Source organism: Leucopleurus acutus (assembly GCF_964270905.1).
Source record: "Leucopleurus acutus genome assembly, chromosome: 14".
Taxonomy (NCBI): Eukaryota; Metazoa; Chordata; class Mammalia; order Artiodactyla; family Delphinidae; genus Leucopleurus; species Leucopleurus acutus.
The window spans coordinates 67,473,899-67,499,214 of NC_139156.1; positions in this window are offsets into that span (position 1 = coordinate 67,473,899).

Genomic DNA, 25,316 nt, shown 5'->3' on the forward strand with positions numbered 1-25,316 from the left:
ACTAGCTATCTATTTTACATTTGGTAGTATATATAAGTCCATGCCACTCTCTCACTTCGTCCCAGCTTACCCTTCCCCCTCCCCATGTCCTCAAGTCCATTCTCTATGTTTGTGTCTTTATTCCAGTCCTGCCCTTAGGTTCGTCCGAACCATATTTTTTCCTATTTTTTTAGATTCCATATATATGTGTTAGCATACAGTATTTGTTTTTCTCTTTCTGACTTACTTCACTCTGTATGACAGACTCTAGGTCCATCCACCTCACTACAAATAACTCAATTTCATTTCTTTTTATGGCTGAGTAATATTCCATTACATATTGAAGATGTGCAACAACTTCTTTATCCATTGATCAGTTGATGGACACTTAGATTGCTTCCATGTCCTGGCTATTGCAAATAGAGCTGCAATGAACATTGTGGAACATAACTCTTTTTGAATTATGGTTTTCTCCAGGTATATGCCCAGTAGTGGGATTGCTGTGTCATATGGTAGTGGTAGTTCTATTTTTAGGTTTTTAAGGAACCTCCATACTGTTCTCAATAGTGGCTGTATCAATTTACACTCCCACCAAAGGTGCAAGAGGGTTCCCTTTTCTCCACACCTCTGCAGCATTTATTGTTTGTAGATTTTTTTGATGATGGCCATTCTTACCTCTGTGTGGTGATACCTCATTGTAATTTTGATTTGCATTTCTCTAATGATCAGTGACGTTGAGCACTCTTTCATGTGTTTGTTGGCAATCTGTATATCTTCTTTGGAGAAATGTCTATTTAGGTCTTCTGCCCATTTATGGATTGGGTTGTTTGTTTTTTTGATATCGATCTGCATGTGCTGCTTGTAAAGTTTGGAGAGTAATCCTTTGTCAGTTGCTTCGTTGGCAAATATTTTCTCCCATTCTGAGGGTTGTCTTTTCGTCTTGTTTACGTTTTCCTTTGCTGTGCAAAAGCTTTTAAGTCTCATTAGGTCTCATTTGTTTATTTTTGTTTTTATTTCCATTTCTCTAGGAGGTGGGTCAAAAAGGATCTTGCTGTGATTGATGCCATAGAGTGTTCTGCCTATGTTTTCCTCTAAGAGTTTTATAGTGTCTGGCCTTACATTTAAGTCTTTAATCCATTTTGAGTTTATTTTTGTGTATGGTGTTAGGGAGTCTTTTAATTTCATTCTTTTACCTGTAGCTGTCCAGTTTTCCCAGCACCACTTATTGAAGAGGCTGTGATTTCTCCATTGTATATTCTTGCCTCCTTTATCAAAAATAAGGTGACCATATGTGTATGGGTTTATCTCTGGGCTTTCCTTCCTGTTACATTGATCTATATTTCTGTTTTTGTGCCAGTACCATACTGTCCTCACTACTGTAACTTGGTACTATTGTCTGAAGTCAAGGAGCCTGATTCCTCCAGCTCTGTTTTTCTTCTCAAGATTGCTTTGGCTGTTCAGGGTCTTTTGTGTTTCCATACAAATTGTGAAATTTTTTGTTCCAGTTCTCTGAAAAATGCCATTGGTAGTTTCATAGGGATTGCATTGAATCTGTAGATTGCTTTGGGTAGTATAGTCATTTTCACAATGTTGATTCTTCCAATCCAAGAACATGGTATATCTCTCTATCTGTTTGTGTCATCTTTGATTTCTTTCATCAGTGTCTTTTAGTTTGTTGAGTAAATGACTTTTGTCTCCTGAGGTAGGTTTATTCCTAGGTATTTTATTCTTTTTGTTGCAGTGGTAAATGGGAGTGTTTCCTTAATTTCTCTTTCAGATTTTTCATCTTTAGTGTATAGGAATGAAAGAGATATCTGTACATTAATTTTGTATGCTGCAACTTTACCACATTCATTGATTAACTCTAGTAGGTTTCTGGTAGCATTTTTAGGATTCTCTATGTATAGTATTATGTCATTTGCAAACAGTGAGAGCTTAACTTTTTTTCCGATTTGAATTCCTTTTATTTCTTTTTCTTCTCTGGTTGCTGTAGCTAAAATTTTCAAAAGAGTGTTGAATAATAGTGGTGAGAGTGGGCATCCTTGTCTTGTTCCTGATCTTGGTGTAAATGCTTTCACTTTTTCACCATTGAGAACGATGTTGTCTGTGGGTTTGTCATATATGGCCTTTATTAGGTTGAGGAAAGTTCCCTCTATGCCTACATTCTGGAGGCTTTTTTTTTTTATCATAAATGGGTGTTTAATATTGTCAAAAGCTTTTTCTGCATCTATTGAGATAACCATATGGTTTTTATCTTTCAGGGTTTTTTTTCCTTTTTTCTTTTTTTTGCAGTACACGGGCCTCTCACTGTTGTGGCCTCTCCCGTTATGGAGCACAGGCTCCGGACGTGCAGGCTCAGCGGCCATGGCTCATGGGCCCAGCCGCTCTGCAGCATGTGGGATCTTCCCGGACCGGGGCACAAACCCGTGTCCCCTGCATCAGCAGGCGGACTCTCAACCACTGCGCCACCAGCGAAGCCCTATCCTTCAGTTTTTTAATATGGTGTATCACATCATTTGCATGTATTGAAGAATCCTTGCATCCCTGGGATAAACCCCACTCGATCTTGGTGTATGATCCTTTTAATGCGCTATTGGATTCTGTTTGCTAGTATTTTGCTGTGGATTTTTGCATCTATGTTCATCAGTGATATTGGCCTGTAGTCTTCTTTCTTTGTGACATCTTTGTCTGGTTTTGATATCAGGCAGATGGTGGTCTCATAGAATAAGTTTGGGAGAGCCTCCCTCTGCTATATTTTGGAAGAGTTTGAGAAGGATAGGTGTTAACTATTCTCTAAATGCTTGATAGAATTTGCCTGTGAAGCCATCTGGTCCTGAGCTTTTGTTTGTTGGAAGATTTTAATCACAGTCTCAATTTTAGTGCTTGGGATTGGTTTGTTTATAGTTTCTATTTCTTCCTGTTTCAGTCTTGGAAGCTTGTGCTTTTCTAAAAATTTGTCCATTTCTTCCAGGTTGTCCATTTTATTGGCATATAGTTGCCTGCAGCAATCTCTCATGATCCTTTGTATTTCTGCAGTGTCAGTTTTACTTCTCTTTTTTCATTTGTAATTCTATTGATTTGAGTCTTCTCCCTTTATTTCTTGATGAGTCTGGCTAATGATTTATCAATTTTGTTTATCTTCTCAGAGAACCAGCTTTTAGTTTTTTTGATCTTTGCTGTTGTTTCCTTCATTTCTTTTTCATTTATTTCTGATCTGATCTTTATGATTTCTTTCCTCTGCTGACTTTGGGTTTTTTTTCTTTCTTTCTCTAATTGCTTTAGGTGTGTGGTTAGCTTGTTTATTTGAGATGTTTCTTGTTTCTTGAGGTAGGATTGTGGTGCTATAAACCTCCCTCTTAGAACTGCTTTTGCTGCATCCCATAGGTTTTGGGTCTTCATGTTTTCATTGTCATTTGTTTCTAGGTATTTCTTTATTTCCTCTTTGATTTCTTCAGTGATGTCTTGGTTATTAAGTAGTGTATTGTTTAGCGTCCATGTGTTTGTATTTTTTACAGATCTTTTCCTGTAATTGATATCTAGTCTGATAGCATTGTGGTCGGAAAAGATACTTGATACGATTTCAATTTTCTTAAATTTACCAAGGCTTTTTTTGTGACCCAAGATATGATCTATCCTGGAGAATGTTCCACGAGCACTTGAGAAAAAGTGTATTCTGTTGTTTTTGGATGGAATGTCCTATAAATATCAATTAAGCCCATCTTGTTTAATGTATCATTTAAAGCTTGTGTTTCCTTATTTATTTTCATTTTGGATGATCTGTTCATTGGTGAAAGAGGAGTGCTAAAGTCCCCTACTATGATTGTGTTACTGTCGAATTCCCCTTTTATGGCTGTTAGCATTTGCCTTATGTATTGAGGTGCTCCTTTGTTGGGTGCATAAATATGTGCAATTGTTTTAAGTTCTTCTTGGATTGATCCCTTGATCAATGTAGTGTCCTTCTCTGTCTCCTGTAATAGTCTGTATTTTAAAGTCTTTTTTTGTCTGATATGAGAATTGTACCCTAGCTTTCTTTTGATTTCCATTTGCATGGAATATGTTATTCCATCCCCTATCTTCCAGTCTGTATGTGTCCCTAGGTCTGAAGTGGGTCTCTTGTAGACCGCATATTTACTGGTCATGTTTTTGGATCCATTCAGCCAGTCTATGTCTTTTGGTTGGAGCATTTAATCCATTTACATTTAAGGTAATTATTGATATGTATGTTCTTATTACCATTTTCTTAATTGTTTTGGGTTTGTTATTGTAGGTCTTTTCCTTCTCTTGTGTTTCCTGCCTAGAGGAGTTCCTTTAGCATTTGTTGTAAAGCTGGTTTGGTGGTGCTGAATTCTCTTAGCTTTTGCTTGTCTGTAAAGGTTTTAATTTCTCTGTCAAATCTGAATGAGATCCTTGCTGGGTCGAGTAATCTTGGTTGTAGCTTTTCCCCTTTCATCACTTTAAATATGTCCTGCCATTCCCTTCTGGCTTGCAGAGTTTCTGCTGAAAGATCAGCTGTAAACCTTATGGGGATTTCCTTGTATGTTATTTGTTGTTTTTCCCTTGCTGCTTTTAATATTTTTTATTTGTATTTAATTTTGAATAGTTTGATTAATATATGTTTTGGCATGTTTCTCCTTGGGTGTATCTTGTATGGGACTCTCTGCCCTTCCTGGACTTGATTATAATCAAGTTTTCAACTATTATTTCTTCAAATATTTTCTCAGTCTCTTTCTTTTTCTCTTCTACTTCTGCGACCCCTATATTAGAATGTTGGTGTGTTTAATGTTGTCCCAGAGGTGTCTCAGATTTTCCTCAATTCTTTTCATTCTTTTTTCTTTATTCTGCTCTGCAGTAGTTATTTCCACTATTTTATCTTCCAGGTCATTTATCCATTCTTCTGCCTCCATTATTCTGCTATTGTTTCCTTCTAGAGAATTTTTAATTCCATTTGTTGTGTTGTTCATCATTGTTTGTTCGCTCTTTAGTCCTTCTAGGTCCTTGTTAAACGTTTCTTGTATATTCTCCATTCCAGTTCCAAGATTTGGGATCATCTTTACTATCATTACTCTGAATTCTTTTTCCGGTAGACTGCCTATTTCCTCTACATTTGTTTGTTCTGGTGGGATTTTGCCTTGCTCCTTCATCTGCTGTGTGTTTCTCTGTCTTCTCATTTGGCTTTGGGGACTGTGTTTGGGGTCTCCTTTTCGCAGGCTTCAGATTCGTAGTTCCCGTTGTTTTTGGTGTCTGCCCCCAGTGGCTAAGGTTGGTTCAGTGGGTTGTGTAGGCTTTCTGGTGGAGGGGACTGGTGCCTGTGTTCTGGTGGGTGTGTCTGGATCTTGTCTTTCTGGTGGACAGGTCCGCATCCGGTGTTGTGTTTTGGGGTGTCTGTGGCCTTATTATGATTTTAGGCAGCCTCTCTGCTAATGGGTGGGCCTGCGTTCCTGTCTTGCTAGTTGTTTGGCATGGGATGTCCAGCACTGGATCTTGCTGGTCTCTGAGTGGAGCTGGGTCTTAGCGTTGAGACGGATATCTCTGGGAGGCTTTCGCCGTTTGATATTACAAGGTGCCGGAGGCCTCTGGTAGACCAATGTCCTGAACTCGGCTCTCCCAACTCAGAGGCACAGGCCTGACACCCGGCCAGAGCACCAAGACCCTGTCAGCCACACGGCTGGGGGTGAGAGCAAGAGGTAGCTTTGGTACATCTCAAAGACCACCAATGAGATTCACTAACCATTTTCTCTCCATAAGTGAAGAAAACAAAATTCAGTCTTTGGTGAGTCAGCCACTTTGGTATCCAGCCTCCAAGATGGCCCCAATTATCCCCTAATTATCTCCCAGTCTTCATGTACCTGTGTGGCTCCTCGCACTTGAAAAGGGCTGACTGTTTCACTAATAAGAAATTGCAGAAATGACAAAGTGCAGCTTCCAAAGTTGTAAAAGACATTGCAGCTTCTGCTTTGGTTTCTGCTAGATCACTCATCCTGGGATAAGCCAGATGCCATGTCATGAGGACACTCAAGCTGCCCTAAGGAGAGATCCATGTGGCAAGGAACTGAGGCCTCTTACCTACAGCCATGTGAGTGAGTCATCTCAGAAGTCAAAAGATTTAATTTTATTTATTTTTGGTTGCGTTGGGTCTTCGTTGCTGCACAAGATTTCTCTAGTTGTGTCAAGCAGGGGTTACTCATCGTTGTGGTGCACGGGCTTCTCCTTGCGGTCGTTTCTCTTGTTGTGGAGTATGGGCTCTAGGTGCATGGGCTTCAGTAGTTGTGTCACGCAGGCTCAATAGTTGTTGCTTGCTGGCTCTAGAGCGCAGGCTCAGTAGTTGTGGCACACGGGCTTAGTTGCTCTGCAGCATGTGGGATCTTCCCAGACCAGGGATTGAATCCCTGTCCCCTGCTTTGGCAGGCAAATTCTTACCACTGTGCCACCAGGGAAGTCCAGTGTGCTCTTTTTTTTTTTTTTAGTCTGTTTTCATTATTTTCTATCTTAACGATTCGGTATTAAATAAAAAAAATAATACGCCTTTCTACCCCTCCTGTTTGAGCATTATATATGGAGAAGTATGTCTTATTTATTAATCTCAAATTTTCAGCTTACTTTTAAGAAGTAATCACAATGTCAAGTATTTAATACCTTTCACTTCCACCTTGAAAAGCATGGATATTAAAGTGCTGATATAATTACCTTCCCTAGTCTATTGTTTTTACTTTTTGTTATGTATGAAAAACAACCAAAAACATGCATGGTTTGTAAGGAAATGACAAATTTCAGAAAATTCAGAATCTGAATACACTCTATACATAGCTTCTAGATAAAGACACAGAAAATTGCCAGATACTCAGATGCCCCCTGGTCGCATTCAGGTGACTCCCCTTAAGGTTTAATATTGTTCTTGTATGTAACAAAAAGATCATGTTACCTGTATTTTGTACTTTATATAAATGTTATGGCATAGTAAAAATCACTTTTGGATTGGACTTTTTTATTTTATGTTGCTTGTGAATATGCCTATATGGTTGCCTGTTGTTGTGATCATGCATTGCCACTGTTGCGTAGGATTCCATAGTGTAAATATTTAATTATTAATTAATTTATTCCAATGTGTATTACAATATGAGTGATTTTCAGTTTGTGTCTATTGAGAATAGCACTGGTATATAAACTCTAGAACTTGAGCTTTGGTGGTGTGTGTATAAATTATTGTTCAGTATACATGTAGTAGTAAGATTTTTGAGTCACAGCTTTCATGTGTTTATCTTTTTAGATATTTCTAAATATTTTCAAAACATTTGTATGATTTTTCATCCTCAGCAGCAATGAATGAGATTCAAGGATTATACACATTCTTGTGAAACTTGTTTATACCTGTCATTTTCGTTTGAACTTTCTGGTTGGTGAGTGATAATTCCAGGTATCACTTTTTTGCATTTAATTGACTACTAAGAAGCTAAGCATCTTTTGATATGTTTACTTAACATTCTGTACTCTCTTTTTTGAAATATCTTTCGGTATATTTTGCCCATTTTTGCTATTACATTATCTTCTTACTGAAGACTTTTTTTTTTAACATCCGAAGACTTCTTATTTAGGAGGTTTTAATATATGCTTGCTATGAGTTGTTTTCTCTTTCTGTCTCTCCTTCTCTTTCTTTAGATGCGTGTCAGTTTTTAATGTTAATAACATCTAATTTGTTATTTTCCTATTTATTTAGTCTTATTTCTATTTATTTATGTAGTCTTCTTATCTGTAGCAGAACACATTATTTATTCTAAACCACAAATATGTTTTCATTCCTTCAATAAATCTAATTATTAAGCTTTAAATTTAAGTTAATTTTCTAAACTAAATATGTTGTATCATAGTGAGTATTAATTTTTCTATGACAGCTGAAAGGTTCCATTTATTCAGAAAATGTTGTATGCAGCTTTCTTTTCATTTGCTCCTACTTCTCATTGATTCACAGAGGTAAACATCACTTCATCCATGGATCTGACTTTTCTCTGATTTCTTATGGTCATTCTCACTAATTCGTCTTGCCTCCTGAAATCTTTAGCAATCCCATTATTCCACAGAAGCAAAAACATTCCTTGGGCCTTTTTCCTCAGAAGATTGATTATTCCCACATTTTAAATGGGAGTTTGCAATAAGTTAGGAGAAAATGCCACAAGGGTCTCTCATTTTTTTTCCACACCTTGTATCAGTCTCTGCTTGCACTCTGTGTTCAAAGAGTTTTGTACAACACATTGATGGAATGTGCCAGGTGTTTCTCTCCTTGGGGCAAAAGACAGATTAATTACCTGACAAATAAAATAAAGACAGTGTCTTGCTCTGTTCAAATGTTGGACAGGACTGCTTGCATCCTAATTTAAAAGTTTCAGGTGACTGAAGCTTAAGATTCCTAAGCTTTAATCCATACTTGCACCATGCACAGCACCCAACAGGACTGCTTTACATAACCCCATGAGACTTTTGTGTGCAAGTGGAACAGATAAAAATATGAAACTATTGCTGTCTTTTTGTGTCATAAAAATGATTTTTTGTGTCATTTAAAATATGTTTTTCTAAAATCTGAAAACGTGTCAGGCTAAAATATTGGAATTTCAAATATGGTAAAATCTAAGACCCTTCAAATTTCTTTCCAGTTTTGTTGATGATGGGATGCTGTCAGAGATATGACTTCATTAAACACAATAGGTGAGATTCCTTCATAGGCCTGATTGGGGAATATGAAAATAATACCCGGAAAAATCTGGACATTTTCTAGTTCTCAAGTGTTGGTTAAGATGGTAGAAAGGGCCCTTCATTGTCTATATGTGAATGCAGATCAATTGAGAGAGGTGGGGATAAAACAAGCAGCCTAAATATCCTTTATATTTGTTGTACTACTAGCAGAAAGAGGAAGGGTCAACATGTCACCATGGTTGATATAGCAAATAAGCTGTTTGAAACTACACAGAAATATACCTGCTTGTATTTTCTGTGCAGTTTCCCTCTCTTTTTGTGTGCCCTGATACCTCCCTCAACTTAGGTACCAACTCCAGCAGCGTTAAGCAGAAATCCAAAGAAATCTATTCTTTGGAATTATGAGGAAGGGAAGACTCGAAAATTTTATAGCATGCTCTATACAAGTATACACGTCACCATCCTTATCCATGTCATGCCATGCATGGAGGGTCAGTAGGTCAGGGGATTCTGGAAGCACCAAGGTCTGTGGGGTTAATCAGAGCTGCATTCATGGGCAGTAAAAGAGAAGGGCCTTATCTTGGTCACTTTCTCAATGCTAGTAGCTACAAAAAGAAGAGGACAGCAGACATCTTAGGGAGAAGAGCCAACATTAAATGAAATGTCCTTATTACTCTAGGCAACCTCTCATGATAGCCTCCCATAGCTCCTCAAATCCCTACATACTTGCACAAGGGATAGTGTAATATTACTGGAGCGTGTGACTGCAGCTTAGCATTATGTTTGTTGAAAAAAATAAAAGTAGGTTCAAGTGATAGGGTTTGAAACGGGTTCACAGTGCGAGGGAAACTATTGTAACACTGTGGACAGAACCCTTTGGATGGATTCATCATGTTTTTGTTTTTGTTTCTTTGCTGCTTCAGAATCTGTAGTAGAGATTGGTGTGTTCCATGATGCATTCCCGCTTCTTATAAGTTTTAGATGGAATACCCCATTAGGAAGAAGCGCACGTAAGGAAGATTAGTGAGTCAAACTCCTCTGCCCTCTGTCAGCAGTGGGTGCAAAGGGATTTAGACCAAGTGCTTTCATCCTTTGATGTGCAAAGTTTTCACTATATGAATGATGTTATGTTTGTTTGCAGCTCAGGAGACTTGGTCTCAATATTCCTGTTTAGAAAGTGTTATCACATGTCTGCCAGAAAGACTTTCTGATGATACTGGAGGAAATTGAGAGTTATCCTGAACAATTAAGGGTTTTGTAGCAACATGGGTGGACCTAGAGATTGTTCTACTGAGTGAAGAAAGTCAGACACAGAAAGGCAGATATCATTTGATATTGCTCATATGAGGAATCTAAAAAAGAAAAAAAGGTACAAATGAACTAATTTACACAATAGAAATAGAGTCATGGATATAGGAAACAAACTTATGGTTACCAGGGGATAAGTGGGGAAGGGATAAATTGGGAGATTGGGACTGACCTATACACAGTAGTATATATAAAATAGATGAGTATTGGTAAGGACCTGCTTTATAGCATAGGGAACTCTACTCAATGGTGTGTACTGGCATATACGGGAAAAGCATCTTAAAAAACAACAACAAGGGTTTTGGGATTATATAATAAATATAAATGTGCAAACCTTTAACATGAAAGGAAAAAATCAGTTAACTCTTTGGTCCCTGTTATGGTGTAAACATTTTGTACATCTAATTTTAAAATTTTGAAACCCAGCTTCCATGTTGATGGTATTAGGAGGTGGGGCTTTTGGGAGGTGATTAGGTCATGAGGCCAGAGACCTGAAACATGGGATTAGTGACCTAATAAATGTAGCATACAGAAGATCTCAGGCCCATCACATGATTTCATTGCCGAGCGAGAAGACCCACATTATGAACCAGATATTGTTCCCTCACCAGACACTAAGTCAGCTGGCAACTTGTTCTTTTTTTAGAAAATCAATTAATTAATTTTTGGCTGCATCGGGTCTTTGTTGCAGCGTGCAGGCTTCTCATTGTGTGGCTCCTCTTGTTGCAGAGCACGGGCTCTAGGCGTGCGGGTTTCAGTAGTTGTGGCACACGGGCTCAGTGGTTGTGGCCTGTGGGCTCTAGAGTACAGGCTCAGTATTTGTGGTGCACGGGCTTAGTTGTTCCATGGCATGTGGGATCTTCCCGGACCAGGGCTTGAACCCGTGTCCCCTTTATTGGTAGGCAGATTCTTAACCACTGTGCCACCAGGGAAGCCCCTGGTAACTTGTTCTTGAACTTTTAAGCCTCAGCAATTATGAAAAAACAAAAATATTCTGTTGTTTATAAAATACCAAGTCTCTCGTATTTTGTTTTAGCAGTCAAAGAGCTGGCTGAGGAGAAATATCTGTGAGCTTGAAGACATATCAAGAGAAACCTTTAAATCTCAAAAGAAAAGAGAAAATGGGCAGGAAAGAAACCAACAGAACAGAGTAATCAATAATTGTGGAACAATGAAAATGCTGTGACCTATACATAATGGGTATAGCAGGAGGAGAATAAAGATAACAAAGAACAGAAAATATTTTTTTAAAATGACTGAGAATCTCCCCAGATGAATGTCTGACACTAAATCCACAACATCCAAACTTAGAGGAACATATGAATAGTAAAGAAAACCGACCAATATCTCTCAGGAACATCAATGCAAAAATCCTCAACAAAATATTAACAAATAGAATCTAACAATATTTTGAGAGAATTTTATATCATGAACGAGAGGGAATAATCCCAGGTATGCAAGGCTGGTTCAACATTCTAAAATCAAATAATTATATCCATCGTATCAACACCCTAAAGACAATCATTAGTATATCAGTAGATTCAGAAGACCTTTGAAAAAATCTAACACCCATTCTTCATAAAAACTCTCAGTTAAAGAAATAGACTGGAGCTTTCTCAAGTTGATAACAGAGATCTACAGGAAACTTTTATCTTACATCATGATTAATGGTCAAAAACATGAAGCTTTTCCACTAAGTTCAGGTAAAAGCAAGGATGTCCCCTTTCATGACTCCTTTTCCATATTTTACTCCAAGTCCTTGCTAATGCAATAAGGCACGAAAATAAATAAAACAAATACAGATTGGGTAGAAAAAAATGAAAGCAGCCTAAATAAAATGTGGACCAATATACTTTATGGACACCTCGCCAAAGAAAATAGACACTATGCATATAAGTATACAGAAGAATAATCCAGATTACATGCTGCCATGAAAAAGCAAATTAACAATACAATTAGATACGATTTTAGCCATTAGAATGGCTAAAATGTGAACAATGACAAGAACAAATTCTGTAGGGGATGTGGAACAATAGGAAATGTCATTTGTTATCGGTGGAAATGAAAAATAATACAGCCACTTTGGTAGTCTGATTGACACTTGCTATAATATTGAACATTCCGTTACTGTACAATCTGGCAAGTGTTCTCACGGATATTTACTGAAAGTAGTTTAAAACATGCTTCCAGACGAAAACCTGCATATGGATGTTTATAGCACCTAATTCAATATTGCCAAAATGTGAATGAAACTAAGGTGTCCTCCAATACGTGAATGAAATGATACAGTATTAATATATTCTGGGAATGGGATAATATTGAGCACTAAAAAAGTAAGCTATCAAGCCATAAAAATATATGGGAATTCTTTTTTTCTTTTGAAATGTAGGTGATTTTCTTTATTTTGTAATTTAAATTTTATTGGAGTATAGTTGATTTACAATGTTGTGTTCATTTCAGCTGCACAGCAAGTGATTCAGTTACACATATGCATATACTCATTCTTTTTCAGATTCTTTTCTGATAAAGGTATTCCCAGAATATTGAGTAGAGTTCCCTGTGCTATACAGTAGGTCCTTGTTGCTTATCTATGTTCTATATAGTAGTATTCGTATGTTTCCCCCAAGTTCCTGATTTGTCCCTACCCCCCACCTTTCCCCTTTGGTAACCATAAGTTTGTTTTCCAAGTCTGTGAGTCTGCCTCTGTTTTGTAAGTTAGTTCATTTGTATCAATTTTTAGGTTCCACCTAGAAGTGATATCATACAATATTTGTCTTACTGTGTCTGACTTACTTCACTTAGTACAATCATCTCTAGGTCCATCCATGTTACTGCAATTGGCATTATTTTCTTCTATTTTATGGCTGAGTCATATTCCATTATATATATGTATCACATATTCTTTACCTATATTCACATGTTGATGGACATTTTGGTTGCTTCCATGTCTTCGCTATTGTAAAGAGTGTTGCAGTGAACATTGGGGAAGATGTGTCTTTTCGATTTATGCTTTCCTCCAGATATGCGCACAGGAGTGCACTTGCTGGATCATCTGGTAGCTCTATTTTATTTTATTTTATTTCATTTCATTTCAATTTCAAGTTTTTTGGAGTATAGTTGATTTACAACACGGTGTTACTTTCTGCTGCACAGCAGAGTGAAGCAGTTGTACATATATCCAATCCTTTTTGGATTCCTTTCCCATACAGGTCATTACAGAGTATTGAGTAGAGTTCCCTGTGCTATACAGTAGGCCCTTATTTGTTATCTCTTTTATATATAGTGGTGTGTATGTGTCACTCCCAATTTCCAATTTATCCCTCCTGCCTCCCCTTACACTGGTAACCTCCATTCTGTGCTCCATAGTGGCTGTTACCAATTGGCATTGCCACCAGTAACGTAGTATTGGTGGTGCAGTGGTTAAGAATCCACCTGCCAGTGCAGGGGACACAGGTTCGAGCCCTGGCCCAGGAAGATCCCACATGCCACAGAGCAACTGAGCCCGTGCGCCACAACTACTGAGTCTGCGTTCTAGAGCCCACGAGCCACAACTACTGAAGCCTGTGTGCCTAGAGCCTGTGCTCCACAGCAAGAGAAGCCACCGCAAACAGAAGGCTGCGTACCACAACGATGAGTAGCCGCCGCTTGCTGCAACTATAGAAAAGCCGCATGCAGCAACGAAGACCCAACGCAGATTAGAAAATAATAACTAGTAGGTTTCTCTTTTCTCCACACCCTCTGAAGCACTTCTTGTTTCTAGACATTGTGAGGATGGCTATTCTGAGTGGTTCCAGGTGATACTTCTTGGTACATCTGATTTGCATTTGTCTAACATAAAGCCATGGTGAGCATCTTCATATGTGCTTTATTTATTGTTTTTGAACACTGTGAGTAAAATTTACCCCTTGAAAAAGGGTTATTGAAAGGTTGCCTTGTTTTGAAGTCTATTTCGATTACCTACCCCAAGACATTTGTTGAGGGCTGTTGTCATTTACAGCTCCCCAGGCATTGTGAATATGAAGTGCCTATAAGGTCCAGTTTTAGAATTGTTGTTATGGGAAACAGAAGGCGGCGGGATTTCTACTGTCCCTCTCTGGTTACTGACACAACCTTAGATGTAGGGAAAGTCCTGTTCCTGGGTTTTAAATTAGAGTGGAATGTGCCTGACCAAACATGTAAGGGATTCTGTCCCGTTCCTTCTTCCCCCTTACCCTTCATCCCCCGAACAAGTATAAACCCCTGAAAAATCACCTGTTGAGGGTGCTGTCTTATAGAGTGGGATGACCCTAATGAAGGAGTCGGGAGGTCGGAACCCAAACACCAGGATATGTTGAGACCAGGTGATTTTCCAAATGTCAGCTCAGAGAGTCCACCATCCTTTGGGTGTCAGAGGGTTGGTTTAGTAGTATGAGGGCACACTTAGATCTGGAGATTGTGATCCCATGCAGAAGGGGCCAGGTACTACATGTTCAAGGAGTCAAATTAGCTGGCATATCCTCCCGAGGTCCTCAGGCCCACAACAGTCCAGCCTTGGGACCAAATTGGGTCTGTTTCCAGGGATGTGACACTAGCTCGTTCACTGCGACTAAACGAATTTAGTGATCATTTTTCTTTTCTATAATTTAATTTTAAATTTATAATGGAGTATAGTTGATTTACCATGTTGTGTTCATTTTTGATATACACCAACATGATTCATTTATACAGAGATGACTATATATTCTTTATGGAATTATTTTCCCATTGAGGTTACTAAAGGGTTTTGAGAAGAGTTCCAAGTGCTCTACAGCAGGTCCATGTTGATTACAAATTTTCTCTCTGTAAATATGTATATTACTAACTCCAACCTCATGATTTATGCCTCCAACACACCTTTCCAGTTTGGTAACCATAAGTTTGTGTTCTAAGTCTGGGACTCTGTTTCTGTGTTGTAAGATAGTACCTTTGTATCAATTGTTAGATTCCACCGATAAGTTATATCATATGATATTTATCATTGTCTGATTTATGACACTTAGTATGAATGTATCTATGTCCTTCCGAGTGGCTGCAAATGGCCTTATTCCATTCATTTCATGGCTGAGTAATATTCCATTGTACATATCTAGCATAATTTCTTTATCCATTCTTCCTTCCGAGGACGTTTAGGTAGCTTCCAAGTAGAGGCTCTTGTAAACAGGGCTGCATAAATTTTGGAGTGCCTGGGTCCTGTCAATTTACGTTTTTTCCAAGATACAGGCCCAGGAGTGGAAGTGCCATATGCTCTGAAGCTCTGTTTTTTAGATTTTTAAGGAATCACCACCCACTTCTCCACAGTGGCTGTTAGCAGTTTACATTCCCACCATCAGCTTGTCAGGGTTCCCTTTTCTCCACGCCCTGTCCTGCATTTCAGGTTTTACACCTTGTGAGCTTGGCCATTCTGACTGGTGCGAAGTGATACCTCTTTGTAGTATTAATTTACATTGCCCGCCTGTTTTTTTGGCCGAAAATGGAGTAGGGGTTTTTCCTGAATATATTAAGGAATAACGCATACGGCCTTTTTGGCCAACTACACCATTGGCGATGTTCAGCAGCTTTGCATGTGCTTTAATGGCGAGTGCAAACTACCTCTTGAAATCCCTTTCCTGCAATTCTGCCTTGCTTACAAGGCCTTTACGAATACTTGGCTCAAGAAATGACTCCATTAGAGGTGTCAATTACAACCTGCATGTTTGTGAATTGCAGGGCCCATGAGCACCATTTTTCAACTTGTTGTTTAGGGAAGCAGCCACAAAGGGGCAGGGTTTCTACAGACCCACTCTGGTTACTGGAGCACCTGAAGGATAGGGAAATTCTTCTTCCAGATTAGGAAACTAGAGTGGCATATGCCTGTTCAAACATCTAGGGCTTGGGTCTCATTCCATCCCCCCATTCCCCTTCTTCACATGGAAAATTCCAAGCTAATCTCTCATTCGTTCCCCCTCTCCCCGTTCATCCTGCACACAAATTGCAAACTGTTAGAAACAGGAGGTTATAGGCGCTGATTCTCCAAGTGGGGAGATTGTTAATAAAGTGGCTGGATTGGCAAACCCGAGCACCAGGAGATGAAAAATGAGGTGCATTATGGACACCTTTCCTGATCACACAGTGTGCAGTCCTCTGGGTTTCCCATGCATGTTTTTGCTGTAGGAAGATTTACTTGAACCTGCAGATTTGGGACCCATAGAATGGGTACCAGGCAGTATTACTTTAAAGGGTCTGCATTTCCTCACCCAACCTCACTACTTTTCTTAGCACGAACAGTTTCCAGCCTTATGTTCCATACTGCTGTGTGTCTAGATTTGTTTAATCAATGTTGCATCACAGCCCCTGAGCAAAAGTTGTAAGTGTTTTTCTCTGTCTCACTGTCTTTTTTTTTCAGTTTATTATTATATTGGTTACAGCTGATTTTCAATGCTCTCTTTCTTGCTGCTGTACATCCATGTGATTCACGTACAGAGAGACATCAATAAATTCTTTTTCAGATTCTTACCAGTCGTATATATTCTTTTCCAGTGAGATGAGTGTGCTGAGTGCAGTTCTTTGAGCTACCGTGTAGGCCTTGCCGATTATCAATTTGGTATTTGGAACGGTATCTTTGCTAATTTCAACCTCCTGGATAATGCCTCACCCCTCCCCACCTTTCCCCGTTAGCAGCCTTATGTGTGTGTTCTACATATTTGACTATGTTTCTGTTTTGTAATTTATTTGATGTGTAGCCATTTTTGATTCCACCTTTAAGTGATATCTTATGATATGTGTTCTTTTCTGTTTGACTTATGTCACTTAGAATGATCATACGTAACTCCTCCAGAGTTGTTGCAACTGGCCCTATTATATTGATTTCTGGGCTGAGCAATATTCCACTCTACATAAGTACCACATCTCATTTATCCATGTTTTCCTTCCAGGGACATGTAGGTTATATCCAAGTCAAGGCTCTTTTAAACAGAGAGGCGGTAAATGTTGGGGTGCCTGTGTCCTGTCGATTTTTGTTTTTCCCAAGATATATGCCCATGAGTGCAAGTGCCCTCTGCTCTGTAGCTCATTTTTTAGATGTTTTAGTAAACACAATACACTTCTCCAGAGTGGCCGTTGGCAATTTACATTTCCACTATCAGCCCACAGGGCTCTCTTTTCTCCTCCCCCTGTCCTGCATTTCTGGTGTTTACACTTTATGAGGATGTCTCTTCTGACTGATGTGAAGTGGTACCTTTTGTAGTATTGATTTCCAGTGCCCACCTGTTTAGTTGGCTGAAAAGGGTGATGCCCTTTTCTTGAATATATTCAGAGAAAACGCATACGCCCTTTTTGGCCAACTGCATCATTGTCGATATTTAGCCCCTTTTCTTGTGCTTTAATGGTGAGTCTTTTCTACCTCTTCAAATACCTTTCCTGCCATTCTCCCTTGCTTACAAGTCCTTTTCGGTGACTTACCTCAAGACATTTTTAGAGGATAGATATTTTCAACTCTTCAGTTTCGTGAATTTCAGTGCCCCTAAGTTCCATTTTTCAACTTGTGTTTTTGGGAACTGGCCACAAAACAGCGGGATTTCCTCAAGCCCTATTCTGTTTCCGTGGGCAATCCTAGCCTGTGGCCAATTCGTCTTCCTGATTGGAAATGAGAGTGACATGTGCCTGTCCGAACACCTAGGACTTGTGTCTCATTGTTTCTCATCCTTACGCTTCATCCTCTGGACAAATTCCAAATTGTGCGCCACAGGATGTTGACTATGCTGACATCCCCAAGTGGGGAGATTGTTAGGAAAGACGCTGGAGGGGTGAACCCGAGCACCAGGAGATGAGGAAACGAGATGCCTTTTCCAAACTCTTCCCGATCAAACAGTGTACCATCCTCTGGGTGCGACAGGCATGTGTTACAAGTAGGAAGGGTCCCGTGCATGTAAGGAGAACACCAGGGATTTTTCCAAATCAGTGTCTCCCCGAAACCCAAACTGGGGAAATTTTAAGCTACGGCTACACATATATTCATTAAGGGCCTTGGGAGGTAGGCAGAGTCCGAACTTTAGATGATTGAAGTCTTCAGGATGAGAAGTGCTCACCATCGGCTTCCCTTAGGTTACATTTTATCTGTCGTTGATAGATGATGTCAATAAAAATATCTATTCTTTTTCAGATTATTTCCCCTTATAGGTTATTTCAAAATATTGAGTGTAGTTCCCTGTGCTATACAGTAGTTCCTTGTTGATGATCTATTTTATACATAGCAATGTGTATGTGTTAATCCCAAGCTGTTAATTTATCCCTCCTCCCACCTTTCCCCTTTGGTAATAATAAATTCCAAGATTTTATACTTCTCAGAAATGGGGGAGCTGAAAGAGAGGTATCACTTTCAATGGAAAAACATTCAAAACAAGATTGTAGCTTCAGCCAAGATTATTAGATGTACATCCTTGGAAAGAAATCACTTCATTTCTCTAATGTTGACCTGACAAATAAGACAAACCTCTTCACTGAACTTGCTTATAATAAAGTGATGGAAATATCCAATGGAAGTGTTAGAAACATCTTATTTTACCCGAGCCTTATACACTGCTCTATGTTAATTACAGTTTGGCTCAGACATCTGTTCATTGAAGTTACAATGTTCTCAATTTCTGTTACTGATCCTCCAGAGTGGGCCCCAACAAGGGTCCCCCTGCCCAGTGTCATTGTAGCCAACAGATCGAGACTGAGTTTGGTTCAGAAGCAGAGAAAACTTTATATTTTGATCATAGAATGGAAAGGTGAGAGCGTGCGCTTCCCCGCGGGCTGTGGGCCGGACTGCTGTGTAGGGATCCCGGCAGCATCAGCGGGAGGGAGGGGGCGGAGCTCTTGAGGGCCGGGCTGGCTGCAGCTCAGGCTCTAGGTCGCGGAGTCTGCATGGGGCCCCCACGAGATGAGGTGTCGACCCAGCCATTCTGCGCTAGGAAATCGGGTCTGAAGTGCCGGGTGTGGGACCTCTGCATGCGGAACCCTAGAAGCACGTGAAATTAGACAGAGCACAAAGGAAAAAAAGGTTGGACTTTATTTTATTGCCCAGATTCTATTTTTATCTCCCAGGAATTTTTAATGGGCTTTGCCGGTGACAAACCCCTCCTCTGCCTTTTGTCCCGTTCCTCATTCTTGGGGTGCTGAGTGTGCAAACCCCTCTTCTGTAACTGCTTCGTGCTGAGTTGGGAGTCCTCATACCCGGGGGGGGGGGAGGGGCAGAACTTTTCCTCATCAGCCTCCAGGTGAGGTTGATTGTCCCCAGGCCTCCTGCCTCACTGCTCGTCCGCCTGAGCGCCAGCATTGAAAGTGTTATAGATTCTAATGACCTTGAAGGGTCCAGGAAAGAGATGCGCAGAGACGCTGGGAGGACAGGTTTCACCCCGCCCCACATTTGTCCGGCCACCTTAGGCTGACGGTTTCTGCCAGCCTAGATGCTCTGACCAGTAGTCTGCGCTTTCTTCAGTTAGGCCCCTGAATTAACGTACAAACAGCACCAGATGTCAGAGCCCTGCCCGCTCAACTCCCAGACAGTCCAGGGTCGGTGGTGATGCAGGACCATGACGGCCACTGAGTCAACGGCCTTTTGAAGTAGCCAAGAGTCTAGCCGGTCTTATTGGCCACCGTCACCGTGGTGTCTGTAGGCTTTTCTGTGGTGACAGCATGGTATATTGTTTCCCCGCCAAGCTTATTAGCTCCCCTCTGGGTGCAGTAAGTCCTGCAAGCAGTAGTCTGCTCTTTTGGGGCACACTCTTGTTGTTTTCTGAGAGAAGCTCCAGGTCAAGTGATGGTCACACGAGTCGTCACGGGGCCTGTTGTCCCCAGTTGTTTCTCTGGAGGTTGGAGTTGGAGGGCCATGTCACTCGAGGTCAGTGTGCCCACAGAGCGACCCCTGCAACTTCAGGGCATGGTCGGTGGTTAGGATCACCACATGGGGTCCGTTTCCCTTAGTAGGGAGCTGGCCTTGTGGGCTGCTGGTTTCCAGATTTTTAGATGCCCCCAATATCCTGGCCAGATGGGGCACTGGGCCAAGCCCTTGGTGACCGTAGTTTATCCTACTTGGAGGGCATTCTTGCATTGTTCCATTTCAAGTGGTCCCAGTTTTTGCACTAATACTCCAAGGGCGATTCACCTTTGACTGGGAATATAAAAGTCCAAGGGTTTAGCTAAATTAGGGAGTTCCAGGGCAAAGGTCTGAATTGACTGCTCTTTCCATTCTTCGAAAGGCCACTTCTGGATTCTATTCAAAAGGATCATCATCTTTTCCTTTCAGTGTTTCATATAGAGGCCCAGCTATTAGACTGTATTTAGGGATCCAGATGCAGTAAACCCCGGCCTCCCCAGGAACCCCTAAGCTGTCTTCTAGTATTAGAAGGGGTAAGGCTGCAAATGGCTTCTTCCCTTTCCTGGGATTGGCTTCTCTGACCTCTGAGAATGAAGCCCAGGCAGGTCACCGTAGTCTGTGTTATTTGAGCCTTTTTCTTGGACACCTTCTATCCTTTTTTGGCTAGGTAGGTCAGAGGTCTCCTTAGTAGGGCTGGCGATCAGAATGTCGTCTGCATATTGAAGGAGGGTTCCGTTTTCCAGAGGCAGAACTTTTAGGTCTTTATCTAACGTTTTCCCAAAGATGGTGTGGGAAATTTTGAACCCTTAGGGCAGGACGGCCCAGCAGTATTGTTTTTGTTGTATGTTGAGTCCTGGCCCTCAGAAGCCAAAATTTCTTGTGACTCTGGGACTAATGGAATACAGAAGAAGGCATCATTGAAGTCTAATACAAAATACCATGTCCTGGTGGTTGGTAGAATGACCAGCAGGGTGTAGGAATTAGGAACTACTGGATGTATATCCTTGGTGGCTTCACTGACTGTCCTGACATGCTTTACCACGTCCCCAGTAGCCCTCGGCCGCTCTCGTGGTCAGGCCAATCCCAGGATATGGAGCTCACCTGGGCAGGTCCCCAGCAGCCAACGGGACTCTCGTGGTCATGCCCCTCCCAGGGTATGGAGCTCACCTGTGCATCTACCCAGCAGCCAACGGGACTCTCGTGGTCACGCCCCTCCCAGGGTATGGAGCTCACCTGTGCATCTACCCAGCAGCCCATGGGGCACTTGTGGTCAGGTCCCTCCCAGGTTACGGAGCTCCCCTGGGCTGGTACCCCGGCAGGGCTGGGCACACAGGAACCGTGCACATAGCCCTCATTGCAGAGCACCCCCAGCTCACCTGTCACTCAGAGCTGACACAGAGCACCGCAGAGCAGGACTTGAACTAACAAACAGCAGCTCCGACAGGTCTGTGACCCTGGGCATCACTCTGTGCGGCCTCCCTCCGCCTGGTCTTCCAGAAACTTCCACTGCAGCCGGGGCACCAGGCCTCTGTCTCCACCAACCACCCCTCCTCTCCCTGACTCCTGGGCTCCTCTCATTAGGAGAGGATCTTCTTGAAGTTGTCTCCCACTCATGGACCAGATAAAATGATTAGAAAACAAGCCAGAGCTGCAGCCACTCATCTATCCTGACTCTGAGGAGCCCACACCTGTTCCTTGGACCTGGCCAGTTCAGCAAGGTCCATTTTCTGCATCTGTGAGCCTCTGAGGGGTGAGGATTGGCTGCCGGCCAGCCCTCCCCAGGTGTGCCTGGGTTGAGGTCAATATAAACACCACTCCAGGCAGCAAGAGCCCCTGCAGCTGTGCCTGACGCCATATTCTCTGCCCTGTCAGCAGTCTCGGGAATGGGCTGGTGGGAGGGAGTGTGGGGCCACGGCTTTGTGGGTGGCCCGGTGTGAGTGGGGCGCTACTGGACTTTCTGCAGGAGTTGCCGGGCTGCCACCTGCTAAAGAAGAGGATGTGTCACCCATACCTGGCACTGGAAGTTCTCCCGGGCAGAGGTGAGGAAGGAAAAAAGCAGTGGGGATGGGACAGGAGGGGTACCTCAGTCAGGGAAATGGAAAGTTTCCAGAAGAGCGCCTGGGGCCAGGACCATCCTGGCTGGCCTGCAGGCACCAAGTCGGCTGGCGTGCTGTCACTGGTGTGGCTCCACGGCCCTTCCTCTAGGCTTTTGAGTCCTTGCACACATTCAGGTGTTTTACCTGGGATGGGTGGGAACAGTTCAGCAGCAGCTGGCCTGGGGCTCAGCTCACGTTTACTCACAGACGCCTCGGCACAGTCCCCCAGCTTTGCAATGAGGACGCTCCTTGCGGGGGTGCTGCTGGCTGCATGGGAGATGATTCCCCACCTCTGACCAACTTCATAACTGTTTGTCACTGGAGCAAGTGCCCTGATAGCGTTTTCCTCTGTATGACCCGTGGGCTCTGTTTTTTCTCTTTTTTCTTTTTTGGCTCAAGGTAGGTTTTATTCCTCTTCTTGTATTTATAGATATAAGCATGGAAATAATTCATTCATATAAATATGTCTATGGGAAGGAAAGAACTTTTTTCTGTTTTTTAAAAAATATTATTTAATTTAATTTTATTTATATTTTTATACAGCAGGTTCTTATTGGTTATCTATTTTATACATATAAGTGTATATATGTCAATCCCAGTCTCCCAATTCATCCCACCACCACCAGCCTGCCATTTTCCCCCCTTGGTGTCCATACATTTGTTCTCTACATTTGTGTCTCTATTTCTGCCTTGCAAATTGGTTCATCTGTACCGTTTTTCTAGGTTCCACATGTATGCTTTAATATACGATATTTGTTTGTCTCTTTCTGACTTACTTCACTCTGTATGACAGTCTCTAGATCTATCCACGTCTCTACAAATGACCCAATTTCATTCCTTTATATGGCTGAGTAATATTCCATTTTATATATGTACCACATCTTTTCCATTCGTCTGTCTATGGGCATTTAGGTTGCTTCCATGACCTGGCTATTGTAAATAGTGCTGCAATACTGCAATGAACATTGTGGTGAATGTGTCTTTTTGAATTATGGTTTTCTCTGGGTATGTGCCCAGTAGTGGGATTGCTGGGTCATATGGTAATTCTATTTTTAGATTTTTAAGGAACCTCCATACTGTTCTCCATAGTGACTATATCAATTTACATTCCCACAAATAGTGCAAGAGGGTTCCCTTTTCTCCACACCGTCTCCGGCATTTGTTGTTTGTAGATTATCTGATGATGCCCATTCTAACTGGTGTGAGGTGATACCTCATTGTAGTTCTGGTTTATATTTCTCTAATAATTAGTGATGTAGAGCAGCTTTGCATGTGCTTCTTGGCCATCTGTATGTCTTCTTGGGACAAATGTCTATTTAGGTCATCTGCCCATTTTCGGATTGAGTTGTTTGCTTTTTTACTGTGGAGCTCCGTGAGCTGTTTATATATATTGGAGATTAATCCTTTGTCCGTTGATCAGTTTGTAAATATTTTCTCCCATTCGGAGGGTTGTCTTTTCATCTTGTTTGCAGTTTCCTTTGCTTTGCAAAAGCTTTTAGGTTTCATTTGGTCCCATTTGTTTATTTTTGTTTTCTATTCCATTACTCTAAGAGGTGGATCAAAAGAGATCTTGCTGTGATTTATGTCTGAGTATTCTTCCTATGTTTTCCTCTAAGAGTTTTATAGTGTCCGGTCTTACATTTCTGTCTCTAATCCATTTTGAGTTTATTTTTGTGTATGGTGTTAGGGAGTGTTCTAATTTCATTCCTTTACATGTAGCTGTCCATTTTTCCCAGCACCACTTATTGAAGAGACTGTCTTTTCTCCATTATATATCCTTGCTTCCTTTGTCATAGATCAGTGAACCATAGGTGTGTAGGTTTATCTCTGGGCTTTCTGGTTTTTTCCTTTTACATCTTTATTGGAGTATAATAGCTTTACAATTGTGTGTTAGTTTTTGCTGTATAAAAAAGTGAATCAGCTATATGTATACATATAACACCATATCCCGTCCCTCTTGCACCTCCCTCTCACCCCCTTATCCCACTCCTTTAGGTGGTCACAAAGCACCGAGCTGATCTCCCTGTGCTATGTGGCTGCTTCCCAGTAGCTATCGATTTTACATTTGGTAGTGTATATATGTCCATGCCACTCTCTCACTTTGTCCCAGCTTACCCTTCCCCCTCCCTATATCCTCAAGTCCTTCTCTATGTCTGTGTCCTTAATCTTTTCCTGCCCCTAGGTTCTTCATAAACTTGTTTTTTTAGATTCCATATATATGTGTTAGCATACGGTATTTCTTTTTCTCTTTCTGACTTCACTCTGTAGGACAGAGTCTAGATCCACCCACCTCACTACAAATAACTCAATTTCGTTTCTTTTTATGGATGAGTAATATTCCATTGTATATATGTGCCACATATTCTTTATCCATTCATCTGTCGATGGACACTTAGGTTGCTTCTATGTCCTGGCGATTGTAAATAGAGCTACAATGAACATTGTGGTACATTACTCTTTTTGAATTATGGTTTTCTCAGGGTAAATGTCCAGTAGTGGGATTGCTGGGTCATATGGTAGTTCTATTTTTACTTTTTAAGGAACCTCCATACTGTTCTCCCTAGCGGCTATATCAATTTCCATTCCCACCAACAGTGCAAGAGGGTTCCCTTTTCTCCAATAAATGTCTCTCCAGCATTTATTGTTTGTAGATTTGTGTGTGTGTGTGTGGTACACGGGCCTCCCACTGTTGTGGCCTCTCCCGTTGCGGAGCACAGGCTCCGGATGCGCAGGCTCAGCGGCCTTGGCTCACGGGCCCAGCCGCTCTGCAGTATGTGAGATCTTCCCGGACCGGGGCACGAACCCGTGTCCCCTGTGTCGGCAGGCAGACTCTCAATCACTGCGCCACCAGGGAAGCCCTGTTTGTAGATTTTTTGATGATGGCCATTCTGACTGGTGTGAGATGATACCTCGCTGTAGTTTTGATTTCCATTTCTCTAATGATTAGTGATGTTCAGCGTCCTTTCATGTGTTTGTTGGCAACCTGTATATCTTCTTTGGAGAAATGTCTATTTAGGTCTTCTGCCTGTTTTTGGATTGGGTTTTTTGATTTTGTGATATTGATCTACATGAGCTGCTTTTTGGAGATTAATCCTTTGACATTTGCTTCATTTGAAAATATTTTCTCGCTCGGTGCTTTGTGACCGCCTAGACGGTGGGATAGGGAGAGTGGGAGGGAGGGAGACGCAAGAGGGAAGAGATATGGGAACATAAGTGTATGTATAACTGATTCACTTTGTTATAAAGCAGAAACTAACACACCATTGTAAAGCAATTATACTCCAATAAAGATGTAAAGAAAAAAATAAAATATTTTGTCCCATTCTGATGGTTGTCTTTTTGTCTTGTTTATGTTTTCCTTTGTTGTGCAAAAGATTTTAAGTTTCATTAGGTCCCAT